Raw genomic sequence first — 12,823 nt, forward strand, 5'->3', positions numbered from 1 at the left:
ATCGGATACCTCGGATCCAAGTATCCGCGGATATCGCCCTTCATCGGATACATCGGATCCAAAGTCGCAGAAGACATCGGATCTGGATCCGAAATTTTTTACAATAGCTTCAGTTAACGCAAGAGTGTAAAGAGTTCCGATTCTCTCTTCGAATGTGCCGTCGCATGAGATTCTTGTCCTACTCATGAACCGTTTAGTTTGAAAGCTCTCGCAGAGGTTACGTGAGAGAACTTCAGCCGTGGAAAATAAAAAAGGCAAAATACAACTGGCACATAGTGTGACTTTTCCTAAGAGATTGAACAATCATCGGGGGAATCTCAGCCTCAGGAATTTGAAAATGCATTTGGACCAGAAAATATCCGATCCGAAATATACGGCTCCGATAATGAAGGATCCGATCCGAATCCGGATCCGAAAAAAATCCTGGATCCGTCCATCCCTACTTTATAGTATTTGAAGATAAAAAAAGCATAGTTCTCTGAGAGTCCTCTTTGCTCTAATTCCACTTTTATCCCTTTTTAGCACAGAGCTACTTCTTCTGGGAGAAATTAAATTTAAAGATTTATCATTTTTTAAATATGAACATTTTCCACTCAATTATAATTATTGTGGGAGCCGCACATTTCACCATTTAACTTTACAAAACAAAAGAACACGTAGTTTAAATCTTTCCTGAATAGAGTAGAAAATGCATACATTTTTTGAGTTACTTTGGAGTAAAATTGGGTTATAATGAGTTAAAGAAAAACTATGCAATTATTACCTCAATTATTTGATTGCTTGAGCAATAGGGTAGTTTCCTTCATCAAAGAAAACGAAAAGCATTTATTGTTATTCGTTACCCACCATTAGGGTTTTCATAATATACATACAATTATTTGGTTTTAGAAATCCCAGTTTAGACGAATGACAACGGTCAATTTTAACCTCATTTGAAAAAGGCCAGATTGGCGCCAATGTGATGCCACTCCTCGTGACGTCACAGGGACCTAGTTTCTATACGAGTAGATAGGAGTTTTACATCGTCTGAGATTACCAATGCATGCATGAGGCACAGACCTCAGGGAAACTTATCTTCATAATCACTTACTAAAATTGTCTAAGGTCGAAAAGTTTCCTTCCTTTGATAAGGTATTAATAATCCATATTTAAGCCAAGCGCTATCTGCTAGCAGGGTACTCTGCTACCTGCTAGCAGCCTGCGTATCAGCGCTCAAGCCTCGCCTCAAAGTCACCTCACTGGGCGGCAGCGGGAACCAGAACGAAGTCACACGGACTTTTCCCATCATTCCTACTTAGCCGTCGCGTTTTCGCGCGCTTGAAAATTTTCACTTCTCGTTTAATCGCGAAAAATAGATATCGTCATTCGAAAATCTAAAAGCGTGAAATGCGTACTCCAGGAGTAATAATCTTTCGATTTAGGCAATAAAAAAGAATAGGAAACCACCCTATTGGGAATACATAATTTTATGAGCGACAAGGAGAAATTCATGGTAGAACCCCTCAAGACTTCCAGGTCCTACAGAAACGATCATTCAAGAGCGATATTTTGCCAAATACATTGAGGGTGTAAGATTTTGTTTTTCTCCACAGAATTAAAGGACATTAATAAATGCTAGGCGTAATTTCGTCAGAGCATTTCCATTTTATTTGTCAACACCCCCGCCACACATCTTTTGAGGCAGCTTGCGGGGTTGTAGAGTATACTGTGGAGAGATGCCGCAAATTTTGTAAAATAACTATATTCCGTCCTATTATGATTTTTCGATTAAAATAAGAGGTAAATATGATAAATAGTCTTGTTTCTGGTGCACACACAAAAACGTATACTAATATCATTCTTCTCTTAGCTGTAAGAATTACTTTTGTAAAACATTACCTCGCGGCGGTGTTTATCACATATGTTGCGGGTGACGCATATCCGCATGTTATCAAAACCGACTAAAACTGATTTTTGTATTTTGCAGCTCCGTTAGAAAAGTAAAATCGCCGTATTATTGAAGTTTTGAAGAAAACAAAATATGCAAATACTTTTGATTTTTTCCAATTTGTCTAATTAATAGTGAATGAGTACGAATTTTCATTCAACTGAAATGCAAGTTGTAAAACTATATCTATTTTTACGTTTTTATTTATTTTAAATCTATATATATTTTTTATCTGTTGTCAATGCGTTATAAAACATAAACATGTGAAAACCAGGAAATTTCATGAAAATGTGCTATATTTATCCAATTTTTATTAAAAAAATACGAGTTGAACCGAAGAAGTTCAGTTAACAGAGACTTTAGAGTTAATTTAGGAGTTTCTTTTAGAATTTCAAAATGGTAGTTGATAAATAAATTAAGGCAATTTATTTAAGTTGTACCTTGCTAAAGTCAAAACTTGCTGCTGCTTACAAACCTGGCAAAGTAATGTTCAAAATGTGCCGAAACTAAGGGGGGTGCGCAGTCTATCCCGTACGCGGCGTCTCTCCCCTATTTACCCTATGAAGATGTAGATTATTCTCCACCCTATCCACGAGCCTTGCTCTCTTCCACCCCCTTCCCGGATTACGCAGCCACTATCGCACTTTACACTACCAACTCCTTCAATTCGTACAACCTTTATCCACGCCTTTGATAGAAGCGTGCGCTGTTATCTCCATTTCCCTTCCTTGCTCACCCAACGTCCTTCCTAATAATCGGATCTCCACCATCCCCTCTTCTTTCAGTACCCGCTCCATCCACACCCTCTGCCTCAATAAATATTTTTGCATATCCAAGTCTCGCTTTGATAAATATGGAAAGGATAATGGCCAGATATCAGGTGAAATCAACAAAAAGAACACTAAGGTATTGGTATGCAGCAAAAGAGAGGAGGATAAGACAAACGTTAACCTAGATAAGAATTAGCTTCAAGAGGTGAAAGAGTTTTCATACCTGGGAAGCCGAATAGTGTGGTTTCCTATTATTTTTTTATTGCCTAAATAGAAATATTATTACTCCTGGAGTACGTATTTCACGCTTTTAGATTTTTAAACGACGATATCTACTTTTTAGCGAATAAATGAAATGTGAAAATTTTCAAGCGCGCGAAAACGCGACGGCTAACTATGAATGCTGGGAAAACTCCGTGTGACGTCGTTCTGGTTTCCGCTGTCGGCGTGTGAGGTGACCTCGGGGCGAGGCTTTGAGCGCTGATACGACGCAGGTTGCTAGCAGGTAGCAGAGTACCCTGCTAGCTGGTATCGCTTGGCTTAAATAAGGATTATTAATACCTTATCAAACGAAGAAAACTTTTCGACCTTAGGTAGTTTAACTAGGTGATTATTAAGACAAGCTTCCCTGAGCTCCGTGCCTCATGCATGCATTAGTAATCTCAGACGATGTAAAACTCCTATCTACTCGTATAGAAACTAGGTCCCTGTGCCGTCACGTGGAGTGGCATCGCATGGGCGCCAATCTGGCCTTTTTCAAATGAGGATAAAATTGACCATTGCCATTCGTCTAAACTGGGATTTCTAAAACCAAATGATTTGTATATTATGAGTACAATAATAGTGGGTAACAAATCGCAATCAATGCCTTTCGTTTTCTTTGATGAAGGAAACTACCCTATTACCAACGATGAACGGAGCAAGAAAGAAATAGTCAGTAGAATAGCGCAGTCAAAGGGTGCTTTCTTCAAAAAGAAGAATCTTTTACAGCTGAGACGTAAGTAAACAATTCATCAGATGCTATATATGAAGCATGTTTCTCTATGGGAGCGATGTTTGGACGTTGACAGGTGCAGGGAAGTCACGAATATTAGTCAGTACAAGTCAGTAGCAGAGAAGCATTCGAAATTTGATGCTACCGAAGAATGATGAAGATAAAATGGAACGACCGAGTACGTAAGGATGAATTGCTAAGAAGAGTGGAACAAAGAAAAGTCTTCTGAAAGCCTTACGGAGAAGACGGGACAACTTAGCTGGCTACATAATGAGACACGATGGCCTGATGAATACAATTGCAGGACAGGTGGAAGGGAAAAAGGGTAAGAGATGCCCCCCGAATGAGAAGAAATACGTAGGTACCTATGAAAGGGCTAGCGGATAGGAGAGAGGAATGGACAGCTGCGTCAAAGCAATCTCAGCATTGTTGACCAATTATGATGATCCAAGTCTCGAATGTTTTGAACTAACACTTATACGTATTTCCTTGAAAATATCTCAAATTCGTTTCTTCAGCAAAATTATAGCTAGAGTCAAATTCGAAAGCATTTCAACGAAATTAAGAGGGATATGTGAAATGTTTAATTCTACATTAATTGCGTAGCTCATGCTAGATAAATAATCCGCCTTCAGAACTTTTATTCACTTTTACTGTGATACTAAAATTTCGCATATGCCGTATAATTTTCCCTCAAATAGATAAGCAATAAAAGGGGAAGCAGGAAGGAGAAGGCTTTAGTCTATTGACAACGTAAAAATTGGAAGATATGGAGACTTGAAGGAGATGGCTGGAGACAGGAGGGAATGGAGACAGCATTGGCGCGGGGGACCTGCCGACGGGCAGAACACCGCAAGATGATGATGAATTTGATGTTTCTGTGTCTCTATTATAGGCCTGAGGATGACACAGTGCGTCGAAACCGCGGTCGTGATTAAATAAATATATATGTGTGGAAAAACAAAGTTCAATTTTCACTCATCACTTGTTCCTGCTTTGATACCTCTTTATGTTCATATTTTAGTGCAATTTGTAGTAAAATATTACCAGTATACTAGTTATTCTATCTGGATTTTTTTCCGTGCAATTACTCTAATCACTAAGCTAGCACGATTAAATCCGATTAGGCCCGGAGATGCTGGATTAAGAGTTATTCCCCTCTTAACCATTGCAAAAAGGATTAGATCAGTGGATTAATGGACTGGGAAATCCTCTCTATGAATCTTCTTCTTCTTGTCCCTTCCACAAACGCCACTGAGTTCAGCAGACCGCGTCATCCAAGCGTTCCAGCCATCTCGAATTTAAACCGAGGATCAAAGGAATCCGACAGGGTCGTTACGTGGCCAAACGCGGTTCTGGGTTAACTGAACATAACATGGCTTTTGAACCCCTTTAGGGTCGTGGACCCTTTAATGAACTCGGCCCGAGTACGTCCGCTAGGCAGCGGGCGTTGGAAGCCCTTTTGCGGGACAAAATAAAATATGAAGTCTTCTGTTGCTATAAGCCCCTCTTAACGCTTGTTACCCCCACATTGATTTACACCAGAGTGCATCCCTTTCCAATTTGTCGCGGCGGATTATCAAAATCCGGAGACTCCTACCTCACAGCACTTATGAATGTGGCCGATACTTCATCTACATCTGCATACTACCTCGCAAGCCGCCTAAAAAGGCGTGTGGCAGGGGGTGCTAGGACTCCGCCGATTAACAAATAAAAAGGAAAGGCTATAACGAAGCTCCGACTAGCATTCATTTAATTAATTTATTATTGGAGAAAAAAGAATTCCCCCATCTATCCGTTCAGTTAAATATTTCTCTTAATTTATCGCTTATGTCTGATGTGGAAATGTAATGGGAATCTAATATGATGTTTCTGTGTCTCTCTTAAATAACTTTTTCTAAACCTCCTTCTCATGTAATCTCTCTCAGAGGTCAATAACCTACTACTGTTTTTTATCCATAATTTCCCATACATTTTCTCCGTGCGTTATCACACGTTCTACCCTGTTTTATCTATTTCTACTTTTGTTTTTGTGTTAATATGTTGGTTCCATTAAATGTAATTTACATACCTGATGATGACGCCGCTGCGTCGAAACTAGTTGTGCCGCGAAAATAAATTGGCGTACAAGTACATAGTTTTCTTTTCTTTTGTTGTAATTTAGAGATTTTATGAATTTTCTTTCCTTCGTAATTCTGTAGTTTACTCGTTAGTTGCAACTTCTGCCATTATCATTTATAATTCCTAAGAGCTTTTCTGTGGTTATTCCCTATACATACTCGTTTTATAGCGGAAGATTTGTCATTTCATCATTTCCAATAACATAGTATTCTGTCTTTTTTTGTCACTCCATACTGCTTTAATATATCTTTAAGTTCATTTACCATATTATTTATTTATTCTCATTGTTCTACTGCATAGTTGTTTACTGCTGCCACAACAACACTATCGCCTGACAGCAAATCGCAAAAAACACTATCGCCTGGCAAAATGTAACTTTGTTCAACCCGTAGAGTCACCATACCTTTATAATCCTCTCTCCATTTCACCGTTGCTCCAATGCGTACTCCTCTCTTTCAGTGAGAACGAGTCAAAACCACTCCAAGTCTTCCCGAAACTCACTTCAGCTCTCTCGCTTTTACCCCGTCTCACATTCGCTGCAGCTCCTCAACGCTAATGCGGTGAAATTAACCTCCAAAGTCTGCTTTTCTCCCGGTCTCAGACACAGTTTCCAAGCATCTCGAAAGCAGTCGAAAATTGCTCTCCTCTCCACACGTCTCTCGAGCAGTCCACTGGGCGGTGTTGGCTCTATGCAGAGTGGCTCGAAAATGGTGGCACGTGAATTAAGTTGGTTTCTTTAACACCTTAATATTACATAAAAAAGCCTTCCAGCTTTGAGCAATACATGAAACTGGTGGCTGAAAAAATATCTCTGATTACGGTACTCATTCGTAAAATATAAAGCTTGCCCAGTTAAGATACTTGGGTAAATCTTTTCAAAATGGTATTTACAAATAATCAAAATTGATGTAGAAATACGGTGAATTTTCAATATCGATCGTAGTTTAACGAACAGATTTATGGCATAGTATAGGTTGCTTACTTAATGGCGTACGTAATATCTCTTTTAATAGTTTTCCAAGTCAACTCCACTCCTAAAAGGATATCACTATCAACCTAATCCTTTTAATATTACATTTAATATCTTTAACAATGCCTTTATAATAAATAATACCTTTATAATAAATAATACCTTTATATGAAGGTAATACCTTTCACTTTTGGCATTCTAAGTACCCGTATAAACTATGAAAAAAATACTGAATTACAATGCGACTATTGCAGCAATTTGAGGATATTCATCCGACTATTATCTGACTACTAACTGACTACTATATTTCTATAAAGATACATAATTCGAACAAAAATTTTTGAAAAGGAAATGAATAGGGATTTAAATTGCTATGCCAGCTTTTTTTACTATTCAAACCAAAGGTTATTTCAATTTAAATTTGGCATTTAATATCCCACAACACCTAAAATCACAGCCTTTACGTGGTAGTTATAATTTAGGGGGAAATCTAAGAGAAATATTCTTGAAGAAGACCAAGAGAAAAGTAAAGGGGAAAGTCAAGTGGTGGGGAGATAAAAATAACAGAAAAGTAAAGTAACTGAATTGAAATAATACTGCATCTAAATCGTATCGAGCGTAGAAAATGGCGAGTGGTGGTGGAAATTAGGACAGAGCTGCTGACTCTGACAGAGATTCGTATTGGATTCATTAGCCTTCAGAGTCATGTCTAATTGAGGGCATTATTGTTCGAAAAAAAAGAACTCCCAAAGTTAGCCGTTCAGCAAAATAGCTCTCTTATTCTACCGTTTCAGCCGGGTCTGACGTTATACTGAGGTTCTAAGATGACATTCTCCGTATCGTCCTTAAATACATCTGTAATTAAATGCTCAATGAATCTAACGAGGCTACAACATACCAATCAAATGTTTATAATTCGATGCAATTATATACGACGAATAGTATTACAATCCTATTTATCCTACCCTCCCGCAGGGTTCCATATTTCTGTTGGCAAATACCTACATAGTACTTCTATTCTAATAAAAAATGGCTGAGAAGGCTTTTTTAAAAATAAATTTCCCAAACTTAGAAAGAAACTTACGAAACCATACAAAGCGTCTTCAAGCCTTTCACTCAAGACTGATTCGCACATCCTATTAATAAACCACCAGGTGTGGAATTTTGCTTGAGAAAGATAAAAAAAATAGCTTCCGACTTAGAAAAATAATCTCGTTCCGTGAGGAGACCCTTAAGTCCTCCTTTGAGTGATACTTTTTTTCCACGAGGCCGAGTGGGACTCTCTCCTTTCGCCAACACTTCAGTCTCCTCAAGGAGGTGGTCTTGCCTTGACGGGCTGTGTGGCGAGCGAACTAAGCAGTGGTGGCGGAAAAAAAGGCCACCCCGCGGCCCTACATATGTACAGCCCATGGGAGCGGAGTGAAGCGTGCAACTCTATTTGACGCCACGCGAACTGCATACCTCTCTGTGGTCGAATCACCTCGTCGACTCAAGGCAGGGATGAGGGGAGTTTCAACCATCTTCGCGGCTGGTTTGAGGGTCAAGAACGTGTGAAATTAACAGAAAAAGGAAGGGAGACAGGCGAAAAAGGTAGGTGGAAGCACGACACTTTCCTTACTTCGCTTACTTCTGACCTATTCAACGTCGAGACTACACGTGGGTCCATATTTTACGAACGTTTTAACCGTAGAAAACAGACTAACACGCTTGCATAAAATATTGCTTTTTCAGTTATAAAGAAAAAAAATGGATTTTTACTATAACATTCCAATTTTTTAAATTTATCCCAATTACCCACGAAAACAGCACAATGAGGCCTTTACATCAGGAATTTTAAACAATAAACAACAGACGATCACACACACCCATGTCCTAAAAGGGGCAACCTAACCAGGCGGGACTCGAACCCGCGACCTTCGGTATAATAGGCGAGGACTTATCCCCGCCGCCACCGGCCGAAATTCGAAAAACATATAAAATGCAAGCAGGCTATTGCCTGGTGGTAGCATTAAATGTACATGAATGAGAAATGTGTACATACCAAGTTTCTATCAATCTAATACAAAGTTTAGAAACAGAATAGACACTCATGTTAAAAATAATATACTAATTCTAATCTCATACAACTAAGAATTTAACATTGTCCCAATAAATCAACTTCAAACAATCCATTAAACACATTAATTCCAATACAATACAACTAAAAATGAACATTGACCCAATTACCCCAATTTCAAACTCCCTTTTAAACCACTATGTAATTAATCAATAAGTGATGCACACTTCTTCCTAAAAATTTTCGCATTTGCAGGGAAGGTCTTAAAAATAATTTCAGGTACGTCGTTCCACTCCTTTATTCCTCTATGTAGGAAGGATTTTCTCAAAATGTCTGTTTTATGTTTTTGTTTTAACTTAATTTTGAATTTATGATCTTTCCTTCCTATGTAGCGGGGTGAGTCCAGCTTCATACATATTTCTTTCCAACCCCGCTCATTTGCTTCAATTCCATCCTAAGCTCCCTAGCATAGCTGATACACTTTCCCCTCTTCCATGTTTCCCTAGAGTGTACCTGGCTGCCTTTCTCTGAACTTTATCAAGGTTAGAAGATTCATTTTTACAGTAGGAATCCCACACCGAAGTTGCATATTCAAGTACAGGTCGAACCATGGTCACGTAGGCCATTTCTTTGGTTTCTTTTTTCCTCTGAATATAAGAAGCTCAACCCATTATAAGCCAATGTTGCTTCTAAGCAACATCAAAAAATGTATATATTTTACACTGTTTTCAGGAAAGATTTAAACTGCGTGTTCTTTTGTGCTGTAAAGTTAAATGACGAAATGTGCAGCTGCTACAAAAATTATGATTGAATAGAAAATATTCACATTTTTATAATGAGAAGGCTTGAAATTTAGGTTCTCCCAGAAGCAGCTCTGGGTTAAAAAGGGTTAATTGACTCCCGAGGAAGGACATCAGCTGTAAATGGAGAAAGTCACTCCTCCAAATAAACGCGACTCGGACGTAGAGACAGTTCCAATTCAAATGGAAGTGTTAAGTGTAGCCCAATTTGCTGACAAAAACTTACCTTAAGTGTTTCCTAGCTCCTGGTGGCTGGATTATGTGGAGAAGGTTGCTAAAACCTTGCGAAATCTCTGTGTTGATGAATAATTAATGAACGCTAAATGGCTAAAAATTTCAGCTTTCGTGAGCACATCAATATTGGTGGCAGTGGTACAGCAAAGGGGGGGTTTTGGAGGTTAAACCCCCATAGCTCAGAGAAATTTTTAAGTCTAAAACATTTTACTTAATTGGTTAAATATCACTAATAGAACAGTGTAAGGATTATTTAAATATTCCTCTGAAAGCCGTAAAACTCACCATTTTGAACTGTTTATTTAAAAATTCCGCAGTTTATTAATCTCGCACCTACCGCTTATCCTGGTGGGTATTCCATACCCCCACACACCCCGGTATTACTTGAACCTCAACCCCCCCCCCCCCCGCCTTAATTCCTAGCTGCGCCCCTGATATAAGCTACAGATTAAAAACACATTCGTAGATTCCAAGCAGATTTTTCATATTTCTCCTCATGATATATTGATGAAGGACGTTCAACCGCGAGTAAGGATAGGACCGTATTTCCTATGCTCGCTGGAAAATTTTTGCTCAGTTAAAGGGAAACCGCCATCCCCTGAACATCCGTCTACTTCATATTCTCCCTCCTGAATGATTTCCTGGATATTGCGAGTCCTTTGTCCCTGCTATGAATGCCTCCGCAACGAGAATGAATGTGGCGAGAAAGTGGGCTGGGATGAGCGATATATGTTTTTGTGGCGCCTTTCAACGTCGCATTTGTCATACCGCAAGCTGTCTCGCACAAGACGTCACAAGGCAGGGCAATGTTGCCAAATTTCGGGAAAGGAGAAAAAAAGTGGATAAAACGATGGAATCAATGTGATCCACAAACATACACATGATTCCCTTCTGCAATGACCTTGGACGGCTCGATATTAAAAACCAGGATACAATATTTCCTCATGTTCTACTTTTACTGCTTATTTAAAGAATAACCCCCTGAATATTTATTTGACACGTCTTCCGTGAAACCTTCCACTAAAGGTGCGCTATAGGTGTGATCCTAAGTATCTTTCCTAGCCATCGCACAACGAAGTTCCAAAACTCTGCCGAAAAATAAAAAAGTGTACTTCTGTTGCTAGTTTCACGATAAAATATTATAAAATGTTACTGGAAATAAAGGAGTAAAAACTTTGTAAGGTTCGCTGTTGTTTAATTATGGGCACGAATCGGGTTTCGTAACTTGGTTACATCGTCAGGTGATGATGTGACACCTGGCGATGTAACCAAGTTACGAAACCCGGGTCGTGCTCATAATTAAACAACACAACTATTAATTAAAAAACATTAACCATTTGCAATTCCACAAAGTCAGCTTGCATTCAATTGTAGGATTAAGCACTTTGTCCGCTAATTCACAACTGTTCCGAAAATAATCTAGTTGTACCACTTAACCATGACAATAATTTCATTGCGTGAATCCATAGAAAACTTCCCTCAAGAACCAGTCTTACATGAGATTTTAGCTCGAGCAGAAGAAACAGGAAACCTTATAAAAATGCCCTTCGCGATTTTCCTCATGCAAGGCTCACTGACAACTGTAAGTTTCTTACAGTTGTCAGTGAGCCTTGAAATTACACGCTCCTGTACTCAGAGATGAGTTAAGTAACTCGAAGGTGAGACTGGGATTTGATAGCGTTATTTTTGAAATTATTAATCAGTTAAAAGGACGAATTAAAAAAAGAACCAATTCTAACCACAAAGCGATAGATTCCACCGTCCCAACTGCGAGACTTTTTCCATAAATGAGAATTGGTGCCGTGTTACTCCAGAACTAAAAGATCTTTCCAAGGTAGCTCTCGAAGACCCAAGTTCTGTTTACATTTATCAATAAACACTATTTTCAGGGAGAATGGCTACCTCTGAAGGCCTAAGTCAAGAGAAAATGGTGACTTAAACACCTAAGTTATAGTAACAGATAATAATAGATAATCTGACCCCACCAATGTAGCTTATCATGGATTATTGACAACACTGTTAGCGCACACAGCAGACATGCATCAAAATATTTATTTACCTACAGTCAAATTCAACCTGAAACACTCCCGTGTGTCATTATCCAGAGAAAATACCTCCTAATTGTATAGCTAAAATACCTCCACACGAGTTGTAGAATGAGGTAATAAGTATACAGTCTGATCCCAACAATGTAGCTTATCAAGCGGCATTGGCAACACTGTCAACGCTCAAAGCAGTCATACGTCATAATATTTTTTACCCACAGTCACACTCAACCTGTTAGCGTAGAAAGGGCTGCATCACAAAAATCCTCGTTACTTATGGAGCGAACCCCGTGTTTACAAAAGGAGAGTCGTCATGGTGAAAGGCCTCGTGTGGTGCGAGGTGGAAACAAAAGAGGGGATAAATGCGAAGCGACGGAGAGTGGTGGAAAGAAAATATTGCACGCATAATGCCGCGAGAAGTAAGAGAGGGAGAGAATGACGCAAAGGGATTTAGAATGCACAGAACGAAAGGTCGAATGAAAAAGGGAGACATGTTTGGATCCCGTCATTTTGTGTGGGACAAGAAGAAAAGAGTGTGACGTGTATTCATCGGAGGAATCAACGCGTGGAATGCTGAAAAAAATCGGGAGGAAGTAAGCCATTCACGGGACTCAACAACATGGCGCACTGCAGCGAAAGAAACGGGAGAACGCGGAATAGCTCGAATAAGCGTGGATTTCGATACATATCTTCCTATCATGGAACGCTTGCCTTTTTGTGCACATAATGGAAAATAAGATTTCTATAGTTTGAGCTGAGAGTCACTAGGCGAGTATTTTGGCGCTTGAATTCTTCAAGTGGGTAATTAGGGGGTAAGGAGATATTTTTATGTCACATTGTTTCGAGTTTGTGTCCATAAGTGGTTTAAATAGCGAAAAAAACCTTTCGCCCTCAACAATATTTTAC

The sequence above is a fragment of the Ischnura elegans genome, chromosome 6 (genome assembly GCF_921293095.1).
Source record: "Ischnura elegans chromosome 6, ioIscEleg1.1, whole genome shotgun sequence".
NCBI classification, from domain to species: domain Eukaryota; kingdom Metazoa; phylum Arthropoda; class Insecta; order Odonata; family Coenagrionidae; genus Ischnura; species Ischnura elegans.